Source organism: Dama dama, chromosome 7 (assembly GCF_033118175.1).
Source record: "Dama dama isolate Ldn47 chromosome 7, ASM3311817v1, whole genome shotgun sequence".
NCBI lineage: Eukaryota > Metazoa > Chordata > Mammalia > Artiodactyla > Cervidae > Dama > Dama dama.
The window spans coordinates 14,890,150-14,917,759 of NC_083687.1; the positions used below are offsets into that span (position 1 = coordinate 14,890,150).

The 27,610-nt window shown below is 40.8% G+C and overlaps 1 protein-coding gene across 2 annotated transcripts in view; it reads right to left on the minus strand.

The window, feature by feature from the left end:
- BTBD9 (BTB domain containing 9) overlaps window positions 1-26,768 on the minus strand; it is a 406,336-nt gene extending 379,568 nt beyond the window's left edge. The window contains exon 1 of one of the 2 annotated variants that reach the window (XM_061146613.1): window positions 26,650-26,768. The gene's annotated coding sequence lies outside the window, so the exon portion shown is untranslated. Of the gene's footprint in view, window positions 1-26,316; window positions 26,459-26,649 lie in introns of those variants that run through there. The other variant, XM_061146612.1, reaches the window with a different exon arrangement.
- Window positions 26,769-27,610: the final 842 nt, after the last annotated feature.

Genomic DNA, 27,610 nt, shown 5'->3' on the forward strand with positions numbered 1-27,610 from the left:
GTCCAGCTCCAAGTTCTTGTTACTCTATGATTTTATGTTTGTAAATAAATATTTATAGATCTTCTCAGCTTGGAACACTAAGGAACTGTATCATAAAATATTTGATGAGATCATTTTATGGAGAGAGTATGTAATTCCATTTACCAATTACCACATTTATTCACCACTTGTTTGCCTAAGGACAAACTAGTTTCTGGAGCTATATATAATTCATTCCACAAGAGATTTATTGAGCTCTCACTACAATACAGTGCTAGGTGATACAAACACAAAGATTAATAAAAGAAAGCTGCTACCTTTGAAGAACTCACTGTCCACTGAGGAAAGTAGGACTAGATGACAAGTAAAGTCAACACTAGAACTAGCCATGAGTTTATGATTTGTAGAAAGTCAGAGACACTTATCTTCCATAGGTATCATACCAAAACATACACAAAAAATTATTATGCTCCTGTATCAGAATAAGAGTTAATATTCAAATAATTAGCTAACTGCTCTCTAAAATGGGGTATTCACATCCTAGGGAGAGTGGAATAAAAAACATAGAAATTTGGAGAAAAAATCTTAACACTTGCATGAGTGCTCAGTCACTTCAGTCATGTCCCGCTCTTTGCAACCCTATGGACTGTAGTCCACCAGGCTCCTCTGTCCATGGGATTCTCCAGGGAGGACTACTGGAGTGGGTTGTCATGCCCTCTTCCACGGGATCTTCCCGACCCAGGGACTGAACTCGCATCGGCCTACATCTCCTGCATTTCAGGAGGATTCTTTATCCACTGAGTCACCTGGGAAGCCCCTCTTAACACTTATACTGATACATATTTTTAACCTAAAAAAAATGAGCAAAAAGGAATTGTCCTCCTTTGTTCAAAGGAAATATCAGGTTTGCCTGGGCCTGCTACTTGAATTTACCAAAAATTATATAGTTTAAATTATTGCTCACAAAATGATAAGTCAATTTTAAAAGGTTCCTGCAAGGAAACCACTGGTTGAAGATAATATAACATTGCCAACACAAGCAGACAACAAGAAAACAGCCATTATGACAACTCTACTCCTAGTAATCAGATTTTATAAAGTGACCTATTGCCCAATAAGTCCTAGAGATCTAATACACAGTATAGTGAACATAGACAACAATGTTGTATTATAGTCAAACTTGCTAAGAAACTAAAGCTTAATTATTCTAACCACTAAAAAGAAATAATTATATAACATGATAGAGGTCCTAATTATTGTATCAGGGCAATCATATTATAATAAATAATGCAATAAATGTAGTAAATCAACATGTTGTACATCTTGAATTTACAGTTATATGTCAAATATATTTCAATAAAAGTAACCCTCATATTTGAAATTATCAAGATCATTTGAAACATATTCTATTATTAACAACGAACTTCCACATTAAAGGCATTAAAATGACTTCAAACTATACTACAAAGTTACATTAACCAAAACAGTACAGTACAGGAGTAAAAACAGAAATATAGATCAATGAAACAGCATGGGAAGCCCAGAAATAAACCCATGCACCTAAGGTCAATTAATCTATGACAAAAGAGGCAAGAATATACAATGGACAAGAGGTGGTCTCTTCAATAAGCAGTGCTTGAAAAACTGGACAGTTACATGTAAAAGAATGAAATTAGAAAATTCTTTTAACATTATACACAAAAGTATACTCAAAACTGATCAAAGACCTAAATATTAAGGCTGGACACTATACAACTCTTAGAGGAAAACATAGGCAGAATACTTTTTGACATAAATAGTAGCAATATCTTTTTTGATTCACCTTTTAGAGTAATGAAAATAAGAACAAAAATAAACAATGGGACCTAATTAAACTTTATAGCTTTTGCAGAGCAAAGGAAATCATGAACAACAACAAAAAGACATAAACAGACTAGGAGAACATATCTGTAAATGAAGCAACCAACAAGGGATTAGCCTCCAAACTATGTAAGCAGCTCATGCAGCTCTTTGTCAAAAAACAACTCAATCAAAAAAATGGACAGAAGATCTAAATAGGCATTTCTCCAAAGAAGACATACAGATGGTCCAAAAGCATATGAAAAGATGCTCAACATCATTAATTTTTAGAGAAATGCAAATCAAAACTACAATAAGGCATAACCTCACATCAGTCAGAATGACCATCATCAAAATGTCTACAAACTTTAAATGCTGGAGAGGGAGTAGAGAAAAGAGAACCCTCCTACACTGTTGGTGGCAATGCAAATTGGTACAACCACCTTGGAGAACAGTACAGAGGTTCCTTAAAAATAAAGGAAAAACTAAAAACAGAACTACCAAGTGATCCAGTAATCCCACTACTGGGCATATATCTGGAGAAAACAATACTTCAAAAAGATACATGCATCCCAAAGTTCACTGAAGCACTATTTTCAATAGTCAAGACATGGAAGCAACCAAACATCCATTGACAGAGGAAGAAGATGTGGTACATATATACAATGGAATATTATTCAGCCATCTGGTGAAGGAAATGGCAACCCACTCCAGTATTCTTGCTTGGAGAATCCCATGGATAGGGTCCATGGGGTCGCAAAGAGTAGGAAACGACTGAGCGACTTCACTTCACTTCAAAAAAGAACAAAATAATGCCATTTGCAGCAACATGGATGAACCTAGAGATTATCATACTAAGTGAAGTAAGTCAGAGAAAGACAAATATCATCTGATATCACTCATGTGGAATTTAATTTTTAAAAATGATACAAATGAACTTATTTACAAAAAGACTCACAGATTTTGAAAACAAACTTATGGTTATCAAAGTGGAAATGTGAGGAGGAAGGGATAAATTAGGAACTTGAGATTAACATATACACTGCTACTGCTAAGTCACTTCAGTCGTGTCCGACTCTGTGCGACCCCATCCCTGGGATTCTCCAGGCAAGAACACCGGAGTGGGTTGCCATTTCCTTCTCCAATGCATAAAAGTGAAAAGTGAAAGTGAAGTCGCTCAGTCGTGTCCGACTCTTCGCGACCCCGTGGACTGCAGCCTACCAGGCTCCTCTGTCCATGGGATTTTCCAGGCAAGGGTACTGGAGTGGGGTGCCATTGCCTTCTCCGAAACGTATACACACTACTATACATAAAATAGATAACAAGGACCTACTGTATAGCACAGGGAACCCTACTCAATATTCTGTGATAACTTATAAAGAATCTGAAAAAGAATAAATGTACGTAAATATACAGCTGCATCACTCTGCTGCACACCTAAAACACAGCATATAGTAGATCATGTATAGTACACGCTCATATATATATACATGTATGTATTCTAAAGGCAGAAACCTAAAGTAACAATCTACTAATAGTAACAAATTACAATTGTGCAGTAGGGACACATTATTCTTATCTAATAATAATGGTTATCTATACCAGGTGGTTCAGTGGTAAAAAAAAAAAAAAATCCACCTGCAATGCAGGAGATATAGGTTCCATCCCTCGATCGGGAAGATCCCTTAGAAAAGGAAATGGCAACCTACTCCAGTATTCTTGCCTTGGAAATCCCAAGGACAGAGGAGCCTGGCAGGTTACAGTCAACGTGGTCACAAAAAAGTAGGGCATGACTGAACAAGAACAACAACAAATAATAATGGTTACTATTACTGAGGACTTCAGTATAAGCTAGGCAGAGTCCTTAGCATTTTACACACACCATCCTACCTGGTATTCAAACAATTAGATTAGGCACATACTGTTTTTTTTATTTAACAGACAGGAAAAATTGAAGGACAAACAAGATTAGGCAACAAGTCCAAGGACAAAGACAATAAATAGCATATTTAAACCAAAGTCTGACAAAGTTCTGAACTTATTAGAGCTATGCTGTAGTAATATGGAAGAAGTCAGAAATGATTCTCTGACTACTAGACCTGCCAACTAGCTCCTCAGACCAGTTCTCAATTTTTTTTTTAAATACACTCTATTCAGACCAGGTAAAATATGCCAAGGTGTTAAAAAAAAAAAAAAAGGCAGTGTCATTTTTCAATCCAACTTTTTTAACTACAATGTTTTAAAACTCTACTGAAAAATTATAGACCACGAATATTATTAACACAAATATGCATCAATATACACTACAGTTAACTAGGTAAACAACTTGTAACAAATTAAATTGATAATGACAAGACTAAATAGCAATTATAAGGGAAGAACAGAAACAACTTGAATGTAACTCTACATAACAGTGATATGTATCTTTTCAAAAAATATAAAATAATTCTAACTTATGCATGTTCACATGTGGAATAGGAGTTCTATAATGCAGATACAGACTGCTTAAGTCAGACTTCTTAGTAGAACACCAAATCAGAATCTTGTATGAACTCCAGTATTACTCTAACATGGATTTATGAATGCCACATTGTGCATATTCTTAATGCTTCCCTTGTATGGTCATTAATAAGATGCCAAAGGATATATAAACCAAAGACCATGAGATTCCCTGACATTTGCCAGTATTTTCTCATCAAGGCCTACCAGTGCTTGGGCCATATTTTAAGAAGCGTTTTCCTCAACTGGGCAATGCTCCTGGCTCAGTTTGGCAATGACATCTAATTCTGTGGTGGCTGCGAGAAGCTACTCTATTATTCAATCACAAAATATTTGAGACTCCCAAAGCAAAAATGGCCCAATATATACAATAATTTGCAGTATTATTTTTATTTTCTATTCAGTACTTCAGTTTCTCTAGATCCAGTCTCTAATTAAAACAATCTTTCCCAAATGCCTTCAAACAAAAGCATTCAAATCAGGTATCCTAAAACAAAATAACAAGTGACCCAAGTGAGTTTCATTCCATTAATATTACATTTTAAAGTTTCCCCAAATATTGAAGCTTGTTTCTTCTTTCTTCCCTACAGAGCACCTTCTTGAGTTTATGCTTCAGAAAGGGATTAAAGATACAGAAACTCACCACCAGATTTTATTAACCTATTACCCAAAGACCTAAGTTATTCAGTCACCAACCTACCCTCTGTCTCTCAGCTCTTGTTCGTGCCACTGTGTAACTCCCTATAAGACAACCCTCTGCAAGATGGCAATGACAAGTCACAAACAGAAACTCTTAGAAGTGGCTTTCATTTATAGATCTCAGAGTTTATATAACTATCCTTTTTGGGGTTATCAGCCTTATTGGTCTCAAGTCTATTGAAAATTATATGAACTGTACACTAGGAACAGAAAAATATATGCACCAAGAGCCCCCCCAAAAAACAATGAAAAAGTCATGGTGAGTACAGAGGTTATTAGTTGTAATAATATTTGAAAATACAGGACAGCCATTTCTTTTTAATTTCTTCAGTGGCACCTTATGGGTCTGTAATATTCTTGCCCAGATTTAAATTATATGATATTTTCCTAATTAATAAAGGTTATTATAGCATGAACTCCCATTAAAGCAGTGGAATCACCAATTACAACAATTTAATTTCTTTGTAGTGAAGCTACTGTGAACATTTGGATTATTGTCTGGGTAAAGGAAATTGGCTTTTCATTTGTAGATGTCATAAAAATGTTCTGCTGTGCATACTTTGATGCAGTTTGTTAAACCCTGCTATCCTGGCTATCTTCTGAGAAAACTGAAATAAAAAAAAAAGATCAACTGAGAAATCAGTCCACCTAAAAATCTTGATTTACAAATTTATTTGTTGCCATTCTAGCACATAATCTAAAGGACATGTTCACAAACTATACTAGTCTTCCTTTGCCCCCCTCCCCATATAACCCCTTCCTTTGGTTTTATGAGCACTGTCTTTGTTCCTCCAACACACCATTCCCTACTGCAATGAAAGGAAAGAATAAAACTCAGAGAGAATGATCCTCACGTAGTCTAGTAGTTACTGTCCAAAATAAGACCCACTGGCCCAAATCTATGGCTTAGGCCAAGTGAAAGTGAAAGTCACTCAGTCCTGTCCAACTCTTTGTGACCCCATGGACTATACAGTCCATGGAATTCTCCTGGCCAGAAAACTGGAGTGGGGAGCCATTCCCTTCTCCAGGAGACCTTCCCAACCCATGGATTGAACCCAGGTCTCCCACATTGCAGGCGGATTCTTTACCAGCTGAGCCACCGGGGAAGCCCTTCTACAGCCAAAGCCAAATTTATAGTGTATACAGAGAATAAGGGGATGAATAACACATATCAAGAAAATGACTCATTTTAGGAACAAAAAATTTAGGCAAAAGTTCAAGAAATTCACCTCTCTTACAATTATAGGAAAAAATGGACTTTCCTGTAAAACTGTCATCTTTTCATGATCCAAACTTAATCCCACCCCAGATCTTCCACAAACCCCCGGGAATACACAACCATGTGGCCTGCCTGTATGTGCACTCTTCTGGTGCACATATAAACTTCACCCACACTGTGGAAGAATAAAATGCATTAAAAAAGAATAATGCATGCTTCTCCCCTTCTGTCTTAGAACAAAAACTCTAAAGGGTAGTAGATAGGTGTTCTGTATTCTGTGCACTAATACCCCCAAGATGCTACTGAATAATTGATGAGCTTATGATTAGACTGCTATTCTCAGTTCTGAACAATATTCATAGGCCAAATTTAATTCACATCTAATACTGAATTCTACCTCTTTTATCATCATCAAAATATGCACCAAGGCTGTTCTGTTTCTTAGAATTCCATCAGTTGATTCTTTACCTAAAGTCAATCTTGGCATGTCACCAGCTCAACCACAGTACCAACTTGGGATGTCACTGACACAAATTCTCACAGCCCATCCAGAAAAGCTACCAAGACCATGCCTTTATAAGAGAAGCAAGCCTTCAATGCAGACATGTTTAGGAATATAATTAGAAATAATTATATTAACACAAGAGGAGGAGATGCAAGTTATACTTTATATAAATAGACTACTTTCTGTTATTTCTAAGAGAAAAAATAAACTGTAACTAATAAAATGTTTAATGTTAAGATGGAGTTCATTTAGTTTAATGCCATCATATTATCTGACAAACATAAAATGATCAAACGTAGCAGAAATCCTGCAACAGACAAATGCCTGCAATCTATTTCCTTCTCCAAGTTTATAAAAGAAGCTTATATTTTACTTGGCTAACAGGGTGGCATCAGCTGCTGATAAGGAATGTTAATAAAATACTTCCTTTGCTGTGCTATGCCTATGGCTAAATCTAAAGTAACCCATACACCCTGTGGAGAAGGAGGGCTTTAAATAATGGAAGAAGGCAGCTTTTTAAGGATATTAAATGAAAGATGTTCCATGTAGACAAGATGGCAAAGGCAAGAATCTCAGGGCACTATCAGAAAATGTGAAACTGAAAAGGAAGTGTGCTTTGAGTAACAACAGAAAAGGAACAGAAACAGACAAACAGTATGGTAGAATCTCATACTGTCTAAACTAATCTCACACTGTCTAAATCTGTCTAAACTAAGAGGCCTTCAAGGGAACACAGATCAGAGACTGGGACATAGTTCTGCTGGGTAAGATCTGGGCAAATCATTTCAAGTCTCTGAGATTCATCTTCTATCTTAGAAAAGGAGTGGATGGAGTTAGGCCACATTCTGTGGTCCCTTCAAGTTCTAAATCTCTACATAACTAAATCATATATGTAGGATCAGTGACCTCATGTGACTATTGGAAATATAAACTGGTTCAGCTTTTTAGAGGTTAGCTTAGCACAATCTGTCAGATTTTTAAATATGTATTACCTATAACCCAGCAACTGTGTTTCTAGAATATTTAATTTAGCATTGCTTGCAATAGCAGAAAGGTGAGGGAGGGGGTGATAAACTGCAATGCATTCATACAATACAGCCAATAATAAGAAAGGAACAGATCAAAAGTTCTGACCCAAGTTCCAAAACACAGTAAGTAAAGAGGACAGGCTTTAGTTCAACAGGATTCAACTATATAAATATATGTAAGTGTATGTATACATTTAAGAAGGCACTTAAATATCTACTGAACAAATTAAGTAAATACACACATTGGAAAAAAGAACTGCAAGGCCACACACCAACTATTAACAGCAGTAAGTAACCTCCCGGAAGAGAGGGTGGGAGTTAGGGGATGGAAGGGAATAAATGGGAAGGTTTATGTTTAAACTCAATGTACTTGTGAAGAGTATCCTTTTTTCTTTTTTATTGTTGTATAACAGCTTTACATTGTTGTGATGTTTCCTTCTTTTAAAATAAGGATCAATTTATCTTTTATTTAAATATTTCAAAAAATTTTAAGAAGTGGAACCTTTAAAAAGTGATGAAATATCTGTTTACCTAAAGGAAGCCTCCCCCCTGCACTCGCCACCAAACAAAAGGATGAAAACACTGATATAGATGATTTCTGACCTGCTGTACTTTTCTGAGAGGTAATTTGAGAAGAAAAGAGCAAACACTGATGGAACAGAGTTTTAGTAAATAAGAGATTTTTAATAGCTAACATAAGCTAAAACAAAATCCTGGAGGGCAGTGACTAGGTCTTTCTCGCATCCCACAAGGACAGTAATCAACAAACAAATATCACACTGGAATGAAATGAGTTTGTGGATACACAAACTTGGGAGTCCATGTCACTCTCAGGAGCTGATTATAAAAATACATGTGCTCATCTTAAAAATCTCTCTCAACAGTTTACAACCAAATGTTTTCATTAAGAAGTTCTCCCTCCCTCTAATATTCAGCAGGTGTTTGGTTTCCAAATTTCCACTTTGCTAATCAAGGCTATATTCCCATATCACACTTTGCATGATGCTTCTCATATTTTTCAAGTATTTTAAAACTTAAAACACTTAATTATTATGCAGCACCATTTTTAGTGTTCTCTTCCTAAGTGTCTCGTGATTTACGGTTTTTCAATTGTAAACTCTATAGATACTTCAAGAATGTACACAAGTATTAACAACAGTATAGTCCTGAGAGTTAACATTCTGGTAAAAAATCTTTGCTATATCACTATTCTATTTTTCTATCCACAAAAATATAAAACACTGGTTGACGTGCTTTTTAGTGCACAGGTCTGCATTCTCAGAACAGAGGAAGGATAGGACTGTTCTTTTTACACGCCAATATTATTTAGTTTGTTGGGATAAGCCCATGTTGCTTTTTCTAAGGGGAAGGACTGAAGGAAAGCAAGTGTTTAAGAATGAAAAGTTCATGAGGAAATGATTCACACAGCTCAGTTCCAGGTATATTTGCTTTTCAGCTAATATTCAACTCAACAAGCAATTGGGTGTAGTCTAGCTAGCTACAAGGTGAAGAAAGTAACAGGTGATGAGCATTACCCATAAATACAAACTTAAAGAGCTAATTACTTTTCTCCTGTGCTATAACACCTGTAACTTAAAGCAATCACACAGCAAGTGATCACTACAGTTTGTTCTCCAATCTTACCCCTTTCACAACTAACAGAAGATGACATTCCAAAAACAAGTAATGTATAAGCTTTAGAATTCTAAAGTCTTTTCCATAGAAACAACATTCCAACATCTGGTGGCCAGTCACAAATGCCTCTTTATTCCCAAAAGTACCTAAGGATCAGACCACTATGGAAACTACCCGTAACACTATACCAAAATGCTGAGTCTCAATGTGGGAAGAAAAAAAAAGATACCTCATTTAGATTCAGGGCGATAGGAGAGAAAACTCTTCGCCACTCGCCCCTGCTTGCTGGATAAGACCCAGGAATTACCACTCTGCCTTCTTCATTGGTTTCATCTGCAGATTTTTCAGCAGGTTCTCTCTCTCTCTGGCTCGACTCAGCAGGACAGAATTTTCATGCACTCTCCTGCGCCCTTGGAGTTGCACTGACCAAAATGGTAGCTAGTCGCTGAACTCTTGAATACATGGCTAGTCCAAGTTGAGACATGCTATAAAATAAATATTGTATTTCAAAGACTTACGAAGATATCTCACTTATTTTTTCACACTGAGATGTTGAAATGACAGTATTTTAGATATACTGGGCTTAATAAAAATATCTCTAAATTAATTTGACCTGTTTTTCTTTCCTTCATCGTGGCTACTAAAAAAACTTCAATTACAAACACAGCTTGCATTTGTAGCTCACATTATGCTTCTCCTGGCAGAACTGCTTATAAACTGTATTAGGAAAGGCAGTAAAAAGCATCCAGAATCACTCTGCCCGAGTTCAAATCTCGGCACCACCACTTATCACTGTGTGACCCTGGACACAGTGGGTTTCTAGGTCTTGTTTTTCTAAGCCTCCATGTTTTCTTCTATAAAATGTGGTGGTACTAAAGTAATCTCTCAGAGGACTGCTGGTAGAATTAAGTAAGGTAAAACAATTACTATGGTGCCTGACACATAATAAATGTTCAGTGTTAACCACTATTATCACTCCACTATACTATTGTTATTATTCGCTAACACATGAGGGGGAAAAGGACAGAGACAAGTGGATAAAAAAATGGAAAGAGGGCACAAACACAGACAGTCCAGAGAGAATCTCGCGTTTCTCTTCCAAAGACACAGCACCCACAGAGACCCACACTACTCAGCGGCAGCATCTGAGTATTTCCAGTACACTTTCTTCCACATGAGTATGTCAGAGGACATGGAAACACACAGTTAAAGGGCATGGCCACTCCTGCAGCAGTTTGAAGAAGCTTAGCTTGGACACCGGGAGACAGATTTGCTAACAAGGAATCAGCAAAGTATACTCCTTGGCTACTGGTAACCTCACTCGTAAATGAGAAGAAAGGGTTAAAGTTCTCTGAAGTCCGTTCCAACTATTGAACACTCTTCTCCCCTCTTTCCAAAATGGTTGCATAGCAAAATCAGCTACATCAGAAGTCCAGACCACCACCATGAAACACCCAACTTAAGCACAGACGCTGCCTTACCACCACGTGTCCAGCCTATAGTGAAAGCCAGGGATTTGGAACTGTTGGCTCTTCTGAGATTTCATTGTCTTCTCTCATACAACAAGCTTTTACTACTGGAAATTCTTATATTCTCCTCATCCGGCTAAATTTGCCTGCTCTTTTGAGGTTCAGGAACAGACCTCACACCCTTCAGCAACAGCCTCCACTGATACTGCCAATCTTCGTCAGGTGTCTCTTTTATGCGCTTTGAAATCAGATTATTTTCCTCCATCTCTGCCCCCATCAACAGCATCCAGTGATCTTGTTAGTGATTTGTCTTATTGGTAAGCAAACTTCCAGAGAATAACAACATGAATTCATGCAACAAATACTGAATTAATTCTTAGTCGTCTTTACATTCCCAGTAGCTAATACAGTTTCTAGCATATTTAAAGCCCTCAAAATTAACCCAAAAAGGCCATGTAGATATTAACAGCTCTCTTCCCTGAATTCCAGATCTCAACATCCCTCTGACTAGTTTATATCTCTACTTGGTTACCTCAAAAGTACTTCAAAATTCACTTTGTCCTCCCTACATCTCTCTGCCACTAAAAAACCTGCCCTTCTACAATGTTCCCCAGCTCTGTGAACCCAATTATGGAAACCAGAATGACATCTACTTCAACCTTACCTCCCATACCTAATTTATCAGCAAGCCTTTTAATTTTACCTCCTAAATGAGCTCTCAAACTCATTTACTTCTTGGCAACTTCCATTCTAGTCCACACCACCCCTGCCTCTCACTCAGACCATGTTTCTAACCCATCTCTCTATTTTTACTCCAAACTGTCCCCATATATCAACCAGACTGAATGTCACATTATAAAACTGATTATGAACTCTTTCCCTCAACCCCTCCATGACTCTCATCCCTACTTAAATACCTTCAGTGGCTTCCCAAGTCTCTTAACACAAGAGAAGGAAAAATACTTAACTAGGCCTTCAAGGCTTGTGGAGTCTGGCCCCCTTCTGACTCCACGTCATTTCCCTAATGTTCCTTGGCACATGATAAGCTCCCTCAGGCCAGAGGGCTTTGGCATAGTTATAGTCAATCCTGTAATCAGGCAACCTTATATGAGACACTCCAGTCAACTGGAGAGGTTTTCCTGCTGGCTTTGAAGAAGTTGTCAGGTTGTGAGAGGGCCCTGTAGTTAGACCTGAAAGTGGCCTCTAAGAGCTGAGAGGGACCCCCAGCAGACAGCCAGCAAAGAAAATGAGGACTTCAGCCATTCTGCTAACAACCAAAGAGCCTGGTGGAGGACCCCAAATCTCAGATGAGACCACAGCCCCTAGAGTCCCCTCAAATTCAGCTTGGTAAGACCCAGAGCAAAGAATATAGCTATCCCATGCCTGGACTTCTGACCTACAGAAATTATCATGAGGGGCTGCAGTTTCCAGCTGTAAGTTTGTGGCACATCAACAGAAAACTAATGCAGTGGCCAACAACCCTATCAGACTCAACACCCACTTTTTATAACAAAAATTTTGCTATATTGCCTACTGTTCTGTAATAAAGTTCATAGATTGAGAACCTACTAGTTACTTATAAAAAATACATTAGCTATAAGGAAGAGATTTTTTAATAATTTATAATAAAATAATATGCATCTCAACCAAATAAGAAAACCAAACTGTCCCTATAAATTTTCAGAATGCCTTCTGAGGACCATAGCCTCTGCTTGCCAGGACACTGTATCTAGAACACATTGACTCAAAATTAGAATATTTAATCTTAAAATGCTTATTACTTGCAAATTTTGTTTCTTTACGCATCATGTTGTAAAGGATGTCTTTGAAAATCACAGTAGCATAATATTGTTGTTCTAATCTTTTCCCAAAATGGACTTAAGAAGATTTGAAAGCCTCATAATTTCCTTTTATCCCTCCTCCTTCTCAATTATTTAGTACTCACTGGGCACGTGATACTGCTACTCGAAATTAATTTTCACACTTAAATAGACTTTTAAAGCTTCTAATTAATTTCCCAACTCTCATTTTTCAGATGTGAACAGAGAATCACCATCATCTAGCGGCTCATTATACACACTATAAAATATTTCACCCCAGCTGTGAAGCTGGCCATAGTAAATACATTTTGTTGCCTTAATCAAGATTTATGGTAACATAATAATGTAATTTTTAAAGGCCACATGCCAAAGTACTTTCTAAATTAATAAAAATACTTAGTACTTAACCTATAACACACTTTAAAATCATCACACAGTCTCACAGGTAGCTCTGTGCCCAGGGCTAGTAACAACTGATGGAGAGCCTGTCATCGAGCCCATTTACTTGATTTATTTTACAGTAGCCTTCTAAGGCCACATACATAATGGGTACGCACTGTGTGATGGGAAAATAAATTATTTAGTCTGGACAAGAGGACAGTGTTACCACTAAGTTATTAATTCACTGAGAGGGGGAAATACCCTGAATAGCCTTTTTTCATACCCAGTAGCAACACTATTTAGTAACTATTTACAGATCCCCGTAGAAGGCAATGGCACCCCACTCCAGTACTCTTGCCTGGAAAATCCCATGGACAGAGGAGCCTGGTAGGCTGCAGTCCATGGGGTCGCGAAGAGTCAGACATGACTGAGTGACTTCACTTTCACTTTTCACTTTTATGCACTGGAGAAGCAAATGGCAACCCACTCCAGTGTTCTTGCCTGGAGAATCCCAGGGATGGGGTCGCACAGAGTCGGACACGACTGAAGTGACTTAGCAGCAGCAGTAGCAGTACAGATCCCCAGGAACCTAGAGCTAGAAAGGACTTAAGGATCATAACCAAGCTTTTTTACAAATGAGGAAACGGAGAAACCTGACCAAGCTTACAGCCATCAGCGGCAGAAACTAGGATAAGGGGAGATAAGGCTATGGATTCTAAATCTGCTCAATCAGAAAACGGGGATAACCACAACCCTGGTAGAGTGGTTACCAAGATGCAGTGAAATAATATAAAACACATGAAGGATACAGTATATGCTTGACACTTAATACCCCATAGCTATCATTTTCTTGCCCTGGGTTTCCTCCACCAATTTCCCCTATCACATTTTTTTTAACCAAAACATCATTTATGATGATGCACATTTGGCGATGATCTTCTGACAGGTATACTGCATTGATATACAAATTAGTGCAAACTATACATTTTATTCAGGAACAGAAGGACTCACTAGGAGGCTACAGAGGAAGCAGCTGACTCCAAACATCAGGAGTTAAGCCTGTACCCCTCAACAGTTTAAAATACCTTCAACTTGTTGGACTGAGCCCGTATCAGCTTGGCCAAGGTGGACAGCATACAGGCCAGTTTTTTGAAAATTATTTATTACTTGTGGTTGTGCTGGGTCTTCGTTGCTGCACACGGGCTTTCTCTGGTTGTGGTGAGCAGGGGCTGCTCTCTAGTCATGGTGCACGGACTGCTCTCTGTGGTGGCTTCTCCTGGGGCGGAGCACAGGCTCTAGGTCCCTGGGTCTCAGCAGCGGAGGTGCGCAGGTTGTAGCTGCCCGCAGCACGTGGACCTCCCCGACCAGGGACCACACCCACGTCCCCTCCACTGGCAGCTGGATTCCTATCTACGGCACCACCAGGGAAATCTTAGGTCAGTTTGTCAATACTGTACTTTACACACAGTTTCTAATTCCTTTTCCAGTATTTACTCAAACTTTTCATAAGCTTATCTTTACCCGTGGTCACCTCTTCCTAACCTGCAATTCACTCTTGAATCCACTGAAGTCTCATTACCAGCCCACTGCTCCACTGAAACCGTTCTTATCAAAGCCGTTAACAACCTCTTAATTGGAATAGGTTCCAGCTATGTTAGAAATAAAGCTAATAAGATGCAAAAATTTTAAAAATATCCAACAGTGGGCAGGGGACACCGTCCCGGTCTGGGGCACAATGGTGCCAGCTCAGTTCTGGATGATACAGATGGGTCACCTTGCTACCTATTCCTTATGCCCATGGGGCCTGGGCCTCCCCAAGCAGTAGCCCCCATGCTTCATATAGGGCAATTCCTAAGCTGAAAGGCCAGGAAGGGCTTCTGAAAGTCAAATGGCTACTGTAGGGACTTCCTTGGTGGTCCAGTGGCTAAGGCTCCACACTCCCAATGCAGGGGGCCTGAGTTCAACCCCTGGTCAGGGAACTAGATTCCACATGCCACAACTAAGATGCAGCACAAATAAATTAACTTTAAAAAAAAAAAAAGAAATTGAGGGGAAAAAAAAAGAAAAATCACCAACAAAACTTAATTCATAAAACCTTGCTTCACATTTCAAAAACTACTACCTTTTCTCCAAAGCATCCTTCCAGAAAACACTGTGACTACACAAGTCAGAAAGACTATAGCATGTGCTACAACAGAGATAATCAATTTCAGCTGAGAAAACGACTTCATATGACAGACTCATGGTTGTTTCAAAATATGTCTACAAACTTTTGACATCCTCCCCAAAACGGTGGAGCCTAAAGGCTTCCCTTGAATGTCAGTTGGACTCAGTGACCCACTTATAACAAAGAGAATTTTGTGGCAGTGTGTTGTCAAGATAGGGTATATAAGGCATATGGTTTCCTCTTGTATCACTTGCTCTGGGTAAAGCCAGCTGACATGCTGTGAGGATAATCAAGCAGCCCTACAAAGACCTAAGGCTGCAGCCATCATGGAGGCAGATACTTCAGCCCCATTCAAGTCTTTAGATGACCTGTCACAGAATGTCTACAACTGAGTCAGAATTCACCCAGCTAAATTTCTCACCCACAGGTACTGTTAGACGAGAAACATTTGTCATTTTTAAGCTGCTAAATTTAGAGGCAATTTGTTACATGCCATGCCGTGTTCAGTCACTTCAGCCCTGTCCAACTCTGCAACCCCAGGCTCCTCTCTTCATGGAATTTTTCAGGCACGAATACTTGGGATTTTTCAGGCATGAATACTGGTGTGTGTTGCCATTTCCTCCTCCCAGGGGCCTTCCAGACCCAGGGATCAAACCTGCATCTCCTGCATTGCAGGCAGATTCTTTACAGCTGAGCCACCAGGGAAGCTCCAATTTGTCACATAGCAATAGGTAACAAATACAGGGTTTAATATTTGTCCATTTTTATAATTTTATTTAAAAGTTTATTATGAAATTAGTGGAAATCAACTATGTTTTACAAAGATAATTATAGTCACTATTTCCAGGAATGTATAAAATTGGACTCAAAAGGTATCAGAATAAGAGCATCAAACCAGAAGTAGAATATATACACAAGTATCTAGCTTGTAAATAGATTTTAAAAATAAACACTTGAGTGGGTGAAAGGAATAAGTGGTGTGGAAAGAAAGATGATTAGCTGAGAAATTTCAATTTGGGGTGAGCACCAAGACATTTCTCACTAAGTGATAAAAAAGGAGTTCTGAATTTACTTTAAATGTCATTAGCTTGGAAAAGTACAACTCCTCCTCCAGAAGACTGCACCTATGCATAGAGAATGGAAAATCTGAATGTTTATGTAAAATAACCTGTCAGTCAACCAAAAACTTTTGGGTTAAATATAGCATGTCTTCACATGCGGGAAAACCCGCATGGGGGTCTTTAATTGTCTACCTCCTTTTCTTCTCCATTTCTAACAATATTATCAAATTGCTTCAATCATTCAGGCAGTTATTAAAAGTCTTACTTCTCAAACAACTTCCCCCGAATCAGCAGAAACAAGATTGGATTTCTTCATCTAGATATTTCCATGCTAGGGCCCCATGCTGACAGCACTGAAGAGCACAGCTGTGGAGACCAAGCAGGGGCTGCAGACGTGTCCCACCTCACTGGTCACAAACACAGGCTAACTGCTCTCCCCATTCTGAAACGCAGTTGCCTAATTAGTAAAATGAGGATAATATCCAACTTACAAGGTTTTATTATGAGTAGAAAAGGCCTAGCATAATGCAGCCACTTGATTAACAGTGGCTAACTGTTTCTGCTTATATGCACTATATTTCCAAACCAAGAAAACAAGGACAAAGACTGCCAGAATATTTCCTGTATCACATAAAGACCCAAAACGCAGCCTAGGAGATTAATAAGGATTTATGACATGCTATAATTTCTGAAATATTATAAAAGCTTACAAGCTGAAATCAAAACTGAACACTCAGGTGTTCAAATATTAGAGAACCTAGACTGTGATCTATATTTATATAAAATATCATATTCTATTTTGTTGTTGTTCAGTTGCTCAGTCGTGTCTGACTCTTTGCGACCCCATGGACTGTAGCCTACCAGGCTCCTCCGTCCATGAGATAAGGCAAGAATTTCCAGGCAAGAATACTGGAGTGGATTACCATTTTCTTCTCCAGGCGATCTTCCCGACCCAGGAATTGAACCCAGGTCTCCCACATTGTAGGCTGATGCTTTACAACATCTGAGGCACCAGGGAAGTACAGGGAGCTTGCTTAAACTCATGTCCATTGAGTCGGTGATGCCGTCCAACCATCTCGTGCTCTGTCATCCCCTTCTCCTCCTGCCTTCAAGCTTGCCCTGCATCAGGGTCTTTGCCAATGAGTCAGTTCTTCCATCAGGTGGCCAAAATATTGGAGTTTCAGCTTCAGCATCAGTCATTCCAATGAATATTCAGGATTGATTTCCTTTAGGATTGACTGGTTTGATTTCCTTGCTGTCCAAGGGACTCTCAAGAGTCTTCTCCAGTACCACAGTACAAAAGCATCAATTCTTCAGCACTCAGCCTTCTTTATGGTCCAACTCTCACATCCATACATGATCACTGGGAAAACTGAAAAAACTAAACAGACCTTTGTTGGCAAAGTAATGTCTCTGCTTTTTAATATGCTGTCTAGGTTTGTCATTGTTTTTCTTCCAATAAACACCTTTTAATTTCATGGCTGCAGTCACCATTTACAGTGATTTTGGAGCCCAAGAAAATAAAGTCTGTCATTGTTTCCACTGTTTCCCCATCTATTTGCCATGAAGTGATGGGACCGACAAGGCTTCCCTTATATCTCAACTGGTAAAGAATCCGCTTGCAATGCGGGAAGCCTGAGTTTGATCCCTGGGTTGGGAACATCCCCTGGAGAAAGGAAAGGCTACCCACTCCAGTTTTCTGGCCTAGAGAATTCTATGGATTGTATAGTCCATGGGGTCACAAAGAGTCGGACACGACTGAGTAACTGTCACTCACTTGATGGGACCAAATGCCACTGATACTCATTTTTTGAATGTTGAGTTTCAAGCCAGGTTTTTCACTCTCCTCTTACACTTTCATTAAGAGGCTCTTTAGTTCCTCTTCACTTTCTGCCATTAGCATGGTGTCATCTGCATATCAGAGGTTATTGATATTTCTCCCAGCAGTCTTGATTCCAGCTTGTGCTTCATCCAGCCTGTCATTTCACATGATGTACTCTGCATATAAGTTAAATAAGCAGAGTGACAATATACAGCCTTGATGTACTCCTTACCCAATTTTGAACCAGTCCATTGTTCCATCTCTGGTTCTAACTGCTCCTTCTTGACCTGCATACAGGTTTCTCAGGAGGCAGGTAAGGTGGTCTGGTATTCCCATCTCTAAAAATTTTTCAGTTTGTTGTAATCCACACAGTCAAAGGCTTTAGCGTAGTCAATGAAGCAGATGTTTTTCTGGAATTCTCCTGCTTTTTCAATGATCCAACAGACGTTGGCAATTTGATCTCTGGTTCTTCTGCCTTTTCTAAATCTAGCTTGAACATCTGGAAGTTCTCAGTTCATGAACTGAGAGAAATATGTTTTTCTCCTCTACCAAATTATATATTCTTTGATTGCTTTAAAAAATTTTATGGACTTCCCTGGTGGCACAGTGGATAAGAATCTGCCTGCCAATGCAGGGGACACAGGTTCAATCCCTGCTCTGGGAAAATTCCACATGTTGCAGAGCAACCAATCCCGAGCACCACACTACTGAGCCAGGGCTCAAGAGCCCGAGAGCCACAGCTAATGAGACCCTGTGCCAAAACCACTGAAGTCTGCATGTCCTAGAGCCCACCCACTGCAACTACCAAGCCTGTGTGCTGTGACTACTGAAGCCCATGCACCCAGAGCCCGTGCTCCACAGCAAGAGAGGCCACACAATGAGAAGCCGGCACACTACGGTACAGCAGCAGCCCCCATTCACTGCAACCAGAGAGACTGCACAAAGCAATGAAACCCAGCGCAGCCAGAAATAAAAATAAATAAAATTTAAAAATTTCTGTATATCTCTATATTTTCTTATGGCTCTAGCATACATACATAGGGCTGAATAAATTTATCTTCAAGTTTTCAATGTCTACTCATATTAATATTTGTTGTTCAGTCGCTCAGTCATGTCCGACTCTTTGCAATCCCATGGACTGCAGCACGCCAGGCTTCCCTGCCCTTCACTATCTCCTGGAGTTTGCTCAAACTCATGTCCATTGAGCCAGTGATGCCATCCAACCATCTCATCCTCTGTCAGCCCCTTCTCCTCCTGCCCGCAATATTGCCCAGCATCAGGGTCTTTCCCAATGAGTCAGCTCTTTGTATCAGGTAGCAGAAGTATTGGAGTTTCTGCTTCAGCATCAGTGCTTCCAACAAATATTCTTAACGTCTACTCATAACAATACAGTCTTAAGATTGTAAAATTCAGGCGTCAGATCCTCCTTTCACAAGGTGTCTATCATGCCCTGCCAAGTCGCTTCAGCCATGCTGGACTCTGTGACCCTGTGGACTGTAGCCCGCCAGGCCCCTCTGTCCATGGGGTTCTCCAGGCAAGAATACTGGAGTGGGTTGCCATTTCCTCTTCCAGGGGTTCTTCCCAACTAAGGGATCAAACCCAAGTCTCCCACAATGCAGGCAGATTCTTTACCATTGAGCCACCAGATCCCTAACTAAAGCCACTGTTGGATAACCAGAGCAATGAGCATTTCTCTACGTGTAGCACTCTGCACAGTTTCTGGCACACAGTATATACGTAATGAATGAATGTTAGCAGAAAGAATAAATTGAGTGAACAAGAGCCAAATGAAGCATGCTGAGTAGCTAACAGGTCTAGCTACAATTTAACTCCTGAAATCTCTTTTCAATGTGTTTATATCTTTGCACAATTACTGTCTGATTTCTTTATACAGCAGTTTTCATTCCAATCCCAAAGAAGGGCAATGTCAAAGAATGTTCAAACTACTATACAATTGCACTCATTTCACATGATAGCAAGGTAATGCTCAAAATCCTTCAAGCTAGGATTCAATAGTATGTGAACTGAGAACTTCCAAATGTATAAGCTAGATTTAGAAAACATAGAGGAACCAGAGATCAAATTGCCAACATCTGTTGGATCATAGAAAAAGCAAGAGAATTCCAGAAAAACATCTATTTCTGTCTCATTGACTATGTTAAAGCCTTTGACTGTGTGGATCACAATAAACTCTAGAAAATTATTAAAGAGATGGAAATACTAGACCATCTTACCTGCTTCCTGAGAAACCTGTATGCAGATCAAGAAGCAACAGTTAGAACCACACATGGAACAACGGACTGGTTTGAAATTAGGAAAGTAGTATAGCAAGGCTGTATATTGTCACCCTGCATATTTAACTTCTGTGCAGAGTACACCAGGCGAAATGGTGGTCTGGATGAATCACAAGTTGGAATCAAGATTGTCAGGAGAAATATCAACAACTTCAGACATGCAGATTTGTTGTTGTTCAGTCACTCAGTCATGTCCGACTCTTTGCAACCCCATGGACTGCAGCATGCCAGGCTTCCCTGTCCTTCACTACCTCCCAGAGTCTGCTCAGATTCATGTCCATTGAGTTGGTGATGCCATTCAACCATCTCACCAAGAGGCTCTTTAGTTCTTCACTTTCTGCCATTAGGGTGGTATCATCTGCATATCTGAAAATGCAGACGGGAATACCAGACCACCTTACTGCCTCCTGAGAAAACTGTATGCGGGTCAAGCAACAGTTAGAACCAGACATGGGACAATGAACTGGTTCAAAATTGGGAAAGGAGTACATCAAGGCTGTATACTGTTACCCTGCATATTTAACTTATATGCAGAGTACATCATGCAAAACTCCAGGCTGGATGAAGCACAAGTTAGAATTAAGATTGCTAGGAGAAATATCAATAACCTCAGATATGCAGATGACACCATGCTAATGGCAGAAAGTGAAGAGGATCTAAAGAGCCTCTTGATGAAGGCAAAAGAGGAGAGTAAAAAAGCTGGCTTGAAACTCAATATTCAAAAAATGAAGATCATGGCATCCGGTCCCATCACTTCATGGCAAACAGATGGGGAAACAGTGGAAATAGTGACAGACTATTTTCCTGGGCTCAAAAATCACTATGGATGGTGACTGCAGCCATGAAATTAAAAGACGCTTGCACCTTGGAAGAAAAGCTATAACAAACCTAGACAACATATTAAAAAGCAGGGACATCATTTTGCCAACAAAGTTCCATAAAGCCAAAGCTATAGCTTTTCCAGTAGTCATGTATGGATGTGAGAGTTGGACCATAAAGAAGGCTGAGCACTGAAGAATTGATGCTTTCGAATTGTGGTGTTGGAGAAGACTCTTGAGAGTCCTTGGACAGCAAAGAGATCAAACCAATCAATCAAAGGAAATCTACCCTGAATATTCATTGGAAGTACTGCTGCTAAAGCTCCAGGACTTTGGCCACCTGATGAGAAGAGCCAAGTCACTAGAAAAGACCATGATGCTGGAAAAGATTGAGGGCAGAAGGAAAAGGGGACAACAGAGGATGAGATGGCTAGACACCATGACCAACTCAATGGACATGAGTCTGAGCAAACTCCAGGAGATGGAGAAGGACAGGGAAGCCTGGCATGGTATAGGCCACGGGGTCGCAAAGAGTTGGTCACAAGTGAGCAACTGAACAACAACAAAACAGAACTCCCTTATAACTTCCTACCATAGATGTAGGACTAACATCTATGATATTAGCACTAACATTTCTGCCATGTGAGCATATGAGACATGGAAGACCCAAAGTATATCAGCAGAGAAGAAAGAAGTTCTTATGTTCCTGTTCCTCTCCATCCACATTTCTGTGATTTTATCTCATTCTATTTCTTTCCTTTGAGTTTTGCCCATTTTGCCTATCCTATTGGAAACATCCCAGGCACACAAAGTATATTATTTTCTTACTCTATAAACCTACGAAGTACCTAATAAAAGATACACATTGTAATCTTGGCATTTTTTTAAGACAGAATGTTCAGACTTTTTTAAATAAATCTTTTATTCTGTATTGGGGTATAGCTGATTAACAATGCTGTGACAGTTTCAGGAGAACAGGGATGGGAACTCAGCCATACATATCTTGTATCTCTTCTCCCACAAACTCCCCTCCCCTCCAGGATGCCACATAACATTGAGCAGAGTCTTGGCACTTGTTATTGACAATTATTTTGCTAACTGGGCTCTCTGACATTTAAAAGGGGGCGGGGGCATCTAATTCAGAGTCAAAAGCACCTAGTTATGCATCAGCTATCTGAAAGAAATTTTCTGCAGTGATTGTGTTTGTGTGTGTCTATAAAATTAGAAACAGTATCTTCTCAGTGACCCTGCAGAGATATAAAAGGATGAAGGAATGTCAGGACGTGCAATCACCCATAAGGACACTGTTAAAAAGCCTCAAAGGTTCGTTCAAACAATGTTAGGTGCCAAGCATTATACCAAATTCTGGATGAAACAGAAATAAGAATGAGTTGAAGTTCATGGAACTGGAAAGCAGAATGGTGTTTCTGCAGGCTTTTACTTCCTTATTTTTCTCTAAACTTTCTCTAAATTCTCCAGCACCCTCAATCTATTTGTTAGCCTCCATGCTGGCCCCTCTTCCTTCACCAATCCTCTAAGTCAGTGGTTCTCAAAGTGCGGTCCTGGGAATAACAACATTAGCATCACATGAGAACTTATTTAAAATACAAATTCAAGAGCCCCTGCCAGACTTACTGAATCAGAAACTGTGGAGATGGGACACTAAGAAATCTTTTTACCAAAGATTTGTTTTACCAAAGCCTCCAGGTATTTCTGATGAATGCTCAGTTAGAGAAACCATCCAAAAGTTCCACTCCATGTTCTTTCCAGTTCCATTCTCAACTTCTCTGGGTGTGATTATCTTCTTCCACTACCTCTGCAGCTGTAACTATTACAACTACTAACAGCAACAGCTGTCATTTTTTAAGCATTTATCGTCCAGGCACTGTCCTGTTGTGTACATACTATCTTAATTGCCACAACAATTCTTTAAAGTATTATTAACCCCACTTTTCAGGGGAAAAAAAACCCAGAGGTTTAGAGCTGCTAAATAACTTGTCTAAGGTTACTCAATCTAACCAATAGAGGCATAAGAGATTTGACTTTGGGTTTTCCTAACTCCAAAGACTATATTAAGTCCTAGAATGCTACTACATGGTAGCCTTGAAGGCAGTCAGTTACATGACAATCACTTCTAAACTGTCTGATAAACCCTGGAGCAGAACTTCCAGTTAGCCAATGGACCTCTCTAAACTCCACACAGGGGCCTTAAAATTAACATGCCATCATTTCTTCCCTCCATTGTAAATCTCTTCCTCCTCCTGTGTTTTCTAATCTATTGTCCTCATCATCATCAGTGCCACTTTTGACTTCTCACTTTCTCTCACCTCTAGCTGTCCATAACATTCAGAGATTTTAACATCTAAAATAGCTTTACAAGCTGTCCATTCCCACTGTCCCTCTTCAAGATATGGGCACCTCTCACCTACATCCTAATTGGTTTCCCTGCCTCTCCATTCTAAAGCAACTCTGCACATGAACTGCCACTTAACTTTCTGATCTGATTATTCTGCCTTCCACCATTCTCATCACCAACACAGGATTAGTTCTGGCAGGTCTAGGCTTTTTAGAATAAAAGACTTCCTCATAATTTGGCTCCAACCATAACTTTGCTGTCTCATCACTTCTGCCATACAAGAAGCCTACAAAGAAGAACTCAAAGTTTTCCCACTTAATTTTAATCTTTGCCAATTTTGCTTATGCTCTCCCCTCTGCTTGGAATGACTGTTTTTCCTTTTCCATGTGACAAAATACTAATTAACCTTCAAGGCTAAATTCCATGATCTTTAAAGTTTTCCCTGACTCTATCAATTTATTTCCCCAGCCAAAGTAATCTATTCCTTCAGCATTTTATTTATTCCAAAAATAGTGAGCTGTTACCGTAACATGTCATGGTTAGTGTTTGTCTCCTCTGATGAACACTTGATATCTCAGGTATACTGTGTTTTCTTCACTGTCCCTGCACCCAACACAGTGCCCAGCCATAGCCAGTACTCGATAAATATCTGCTGAGTTGTTAAATAATGCAACATTTGGTGCTGCAACATTACACAGGTTAGCAATTCAAGTTCAGGTTTATGCAACACTCAAAAGAAAGCTCACATTACAACAAAAGATAAAGAGTGAAGGTTCAATATTTAGCAGCACCATCTGTAATTTTCTCAAAATCTTTTTGTCAATATTTTTCAGCATCCTTCAAACAGACTCCTTTCCCAGCTAACATGATTTGTATATTTTACAGGATCAGCAGGAACTAAAACCTCACAGACTGCTGTAAGAGATAATCCCAAGGAAAACTGTGTCACTGAGAGTAGCTGGATGATTGCTTTGGGTACATCATTTCAGTACATTTCCAATAGAACGGACCCAGCACATCAGGTAGATTTTAGAAATGAGGGCATGCACTGCTGACTAAATACATAAGATAAGCGCACAGTAGTGAGGCATTTATTCAAATTAGTACTGAAATCAGAGGTATACCTGCTTTTGGTTCAACTATAATATCCTTTCACTTTAAGTAAGAATAACACTCTTGTCTAAGACTCTACTCTGAGTAACGTTAACTCTCATCCCTCCCAGGAAGAAAGCTGTTTTATCAGTGTGATGCTGATAAGCCTCCCTGAGTCTTAACACTTCCCCTCCCGAACCTGCTAAACCTTCTCTCTCCAACTATCCCCTCTCATGGGACATGTAAGTCGCTGCAGTATATTCCCCCCGTTACCAAATTCACACTATTTTCTTAAACATATGACTTATCTCTAAAATAAAGTTTCCACTTCTTCCAAAGATGAGATCAATCTTTTCTAAGTTTGTACTGAAAGCACAGCACCTCACACAGCACCTGTCTACAGAATGCCTCAGCTGGTTTCATAATTATTTTATATAATATGCTTTATTTTCCCAGCTATACTGTTTTCACTCTTAAGGGAAAAAAGCCAGGTCTTTCAAAGTCATCTGTAATCCCACAATCCTCCTCCCATATATAGCATAATACTGGACACAGGCAGCATATGTATTAACTACTTGATGGACTGAGCTTGCTAAGCACTGATACACGACTTATCCACAGTGTCACATATAATAAATATCTACTGTGTCTACTCTGTGGCAAGCACTTCTGCAGGTGCTGGAGACATGGCCCTGAAGGAAACAAATGTGATTCCTGTCCTAAAAGCTACTATTGTCCAGAGCACAAGAAATATTGAAGTCTCCGGACTCGAAGTGCTACAGAGCAAGGTTATCACTGGCTCCAAGACATAAGAACCTCAAGTAACAAACATTACAGATCCTCAGTTGTGAAACTGAATCACAGACTTTTCGAACTGAATGAGAAGTTACAAGTTATTGTCTTCAATTATCTTGCACAAATCATGATTAAATTTCAGTACAGCCTACCTTTCCACCGTTTCTAGGCACTGCCTTCATCAACGATCAGAAAAGACTGACTTCTTTCCCACCTCCAATACTTTCTCTTGAGCATGGTCACTAGGCGAGGGAGTCCAAGGCACTAAGAAAGCACTGGGCTGATGATAAGCTGCACCCAATCAAGCTTATCCGACCATCAACATTTTCCAGTCCACACGCAGAACAGAATCTGTGTTTTCTGCCTAGTAAATACCAAGCCTGTACTTCTTTTAAAGAAGATAAAAGGCAGCGCCTCCACACTTACTTGGCCCTAATAATGACAGAAAGCACAACATGGTTTAGGGAAATAAAACAGCTGATGTGAGTATTTGGAGGAAGAACTAAGGATGTCTATCCACTCCTTGGCCTCAAGATCTGTAGCAACAGCGTGATAAAATGCTAAGCGCCGACAAAGTTTTCAGCGTGCATCAAACACGTGCACACAACTCCTGAAGTTGGAAACACCAGGCAACAAGTTGCCCGCCCCCTCTCCACAGTGACAGATCTCCTGCCCCCGGTCGTGGGTGTGTCTGACGCGGCGCGCGGGCACTGATTCACAACTCTCTCCATAACAACCGGCTCCTCCTCGGAGCCCGACCAGGGCAGAGGCGTTGAGGGCCCCCAACAGGGCCCAACTTATCCGAACCCCAACCACTGCGTTCCCGGTTCGGCCTCGCCTTCAGTCTAGCGCAGCCTCCTCTCAGGCAGGATGCGAGGCTGCTCAGGGAGCCGGACTTCTCGGGCTTCAGAGTCCTCGGCTCGGGAGCCTGGCAGAGCCGCCCCGAGGTCCCCAAGACGCCCCAGACGCTTCCAGAACTAAAGTCTCCGCCGGCCCCAGGCGGCCGGTTTCCGGAGCGCCCGAGCCCAGGAACTGACCCTCGTCAGCCCCCGTCGGCGCTCCTTCCCCGCCCCCCTGAGTAGGCGGCGGAGGGGCGCGCGTCCCCGCGCCCCGGGCCCGCGCAGCAGGTGCGGCCGGGCCCCACCTCCCCCACAAGGCCGCGGCTACTCACCCCCACGATGTTCCTCTGCGACCTCACAGCCCGCACGGACGCCTCTTCCGCCCGCTCCGCACGCCCCTCGTAGCCGCCGCCCCCTCGGCCGCTGCCGTCGCCGCCGTCCTCGCCGCCGCCGCCGCCGCCGCCGCGGCGCGCGTCCGCTCTCACGCACACCGCCGTGGCCGCGCACGCGCCTCTGCGCGCTTGCGTCACGTAGCAACCGATCGGCGGCGGGCCGGCCGGTTACACGGGTTCAGGGCCGGGAGGTCGCGTCCCGCGGGTTTTGCGGCTTTCCCGCACCCGCCCGACCCGCTGCCCTCTGGATCAAGGGGCTCCAGGGTGTGGCTGCCCAGCCGGCACCTGGCTCCCGGTGAGTTACGTCACTACACGTCACTGTATAGCGTCACCGATCGCGTCACTGCAAACGGGGAGGTCCCCGTCATGATCGCCCGGGCGCCTGTCGGGGAGACGGCAGGGTCTCCAGACTCCTGTCCCGACTGGAGCGGATCCCGTTGGCTACTTCTGCGAAGTGCAGGAAGGCTTTTCCAAGAACTGGGACCTTTGGGGCTGAGTGCACGGTTAATGTGAAAGAATGCCTAGTGACACTCGTTAACTCCGCAGCAGCGTGCGATGGACCCGGCCTTGGCAATTCCTCCGACTTTTGTTTCTTCTTTTTATAAGTGAGGATAACAATACCTGTCCTACCTACGTTGTAGAATTGTGCGGCTAAAACAAAATAATATATGCAAAAGTGCTTTTTAAAGTATAAAGCTCACTAGACTTTAAAGTATCTTTATTGTAAGGAAGGCAGTCAAGCAAGAGCAGTTAAGAGCATAGACTGTGGAGTCGGGGAAACCCAGTATCAAGTCTGATCAGGAATGTTGGACGGTCAGTTCTGCTTGACCCTTGGGCTTAGAGGTTCGGGCTGTGGGGCTTTGGAGAGAGTGACTAGAAAGTTCCAGCCAAAGGAAGCTTC